Genomic DNA, 1,926 nt, shown 5'->3' with positions numbered 1-1,926 from the left:
GCGCCCTGATGGCGTGGCAGGAGGCGTGGCAGGAGGCGCGGCAGGAGGCGTGGCAGGAGGCGTGGCAGGAGGCGTGGCAGGAGGCGTGGCAGGAGGCGTGGCAGGAGGCCCCAGTGAGTCCTTTTGTCACGGAGGGTTTATAACGCTGTTGCTCTTTGCAGCTGTGAACAAACGTCTCGACGAGGACGAACACTTTCTATGAGCTTGATCCTCGTGGTCAGACGCCGGCAGTATGTGTGTCACTCTCTCTCCAAAACATGGAAACACCAGGGTCCAGATACACGTGCCATGAAACTACTGTCTACTATTTCCACAGTAACTGCAGCTCCTCTCAGCTCCTCTCAGGTACGGCAGGTGAGTTTGAACTGGCCTCCTGAAGATGGGAATAAGTCGTGCAGAGAAAGACGAGCTGCCTCGGTGAGCCCAGCAGGCAGCACGACTTTATCAATAAAACATCGTCCACAGTTTTATTATTAGACCTCAGATCCAGACTCGTGATGGAGGGAGAGGGCAGCAACAGCAGCCGCTCCTCCTCCGCCGGACTATTAAGAGTCTGTGCGTCCAGACGGTCACCTGACTGTCGGTGTGAAGGTGAAATACATTTACATTTATTCATTTAGCTGACGCTTCTATCCAAAGAGACTTACAGCTGCTCTACATGTCAGAGGTCGCACGCCTCAGGAGCAACGAGAGGTAAAGTGTCTCGCTCAGGGACACAGTGGTGGATTGAACACGTCTCTCACACCAAAGGCATGTGTCTTATCCACTGCACCATCCCCACCCCAGTCACCAAGGTGACTGACAGGTGACAGGAAACAGGCACAGGTCTGCAGTTTCATCTACACTGGTTAACACTCAGTTTCTTCTGTGTGTGTGAGTGTTAGAGTGTGTGTGTGTGTGTGTGTGTGTGTTAGAGTGTGTGTGTGTGTGTGTGTGTCTGAGTGTTAGAGTGTGTGTGTGTGTGTGTGTGTGTGTGTGTTAGAGTGTGTGTGTGTGGTGTGTGTCTGAGTGTAGAGTGTGTGTGTTGTGTGTGTTAGAGTGTGTGTGTGTGTGTGTTAGAGTGTGTGTGTGTGTGTGTGTGTGTGTTAGAGTGTGTGTGTGTGTGTCTGTGTGTTAGAGTGTGTGTGTGTGTCTAAGTGTTAGAGTGTGTTGTGTGGTGTGTGTGGTGTGTGTGTTAGTGTGTGTGTGTGTGTGTGTGTTGTGTTAGAGTGTGTGTGTGTGTATCTAAGTGTTAGAGTGTGTGTGTGTGTGTGTGTGTGTGTGTGTGTGTGTGTTAGAGTGTGTGTGTGTGTGCTGAGTGTTAGAGTGTGTGTGTGTGTGTGTGTCTGAGTGTTAGAGTGTGTGTGTGTGTGTGTGTGTGTGTGTGTGTCTGAGTGTTAGTGTGTGTGTGTGTGTGTGTGTGTAGATGCTGTCAGACTATAAATAACCTGCCGTTGTGCTGAGTAAACAGTCCTCCATCAGCCGGAGAGTCCCAGCAGAGCTCTCAGCTCCAATAGCTCAGCAAACAGCATCCGCTCAGATACTACAGGACTACTGTAGGACTACTGCAGGACTACTACAGGACTACTGCAGGACTACTACTGTAGGACGACTACTACAGGACTACTGCAGGACTACTACTGTAGGACGACTACTACAGGACTACTGCAGGACTACTGCAGGACTACTACTGTAGGACAACTACTACAGGACTACTGCAGGACTACTGCAGGACTACTACTGTAGGACTACTGCAGGACTACTACTGTAGGACGACTACAGGACTACTGCAGGACTACTGCAGGACTACTGCAGGACTACTACTGTAGGACTAGTGCAGGACTACTACTGTAGGACTACTGCAGGACTACTGCAGGACTACTGCAGGACTACTACTGCAGGACTACTACTGTAGGACGACTACTACAGGACTACTGCAGGACTACT

This window comes from Micropterus salmoides, unplaced genomic scaffold (assembly GCF_014851395.1).
Source record: "Micropterus salmoides isolate LMB-PRFRI ecotype aquatic unplaced genomic scaffold, ASM1485139v1 Ms_hic_scaffold_14, whole genome shotgun sequence".
Taxonomy (NCBI): domain Eukaryota; kingdom Metazoa; phylum Chordata; class Actinopteri; order Centrarchiformes; family Centrarchidae; genus Micropterus; species Micropterus salmoides.
The sequence above is the reverse complement of the archived record's forward strand: the minus strand, read 5'-3'. Positions refer to the sequence as shown.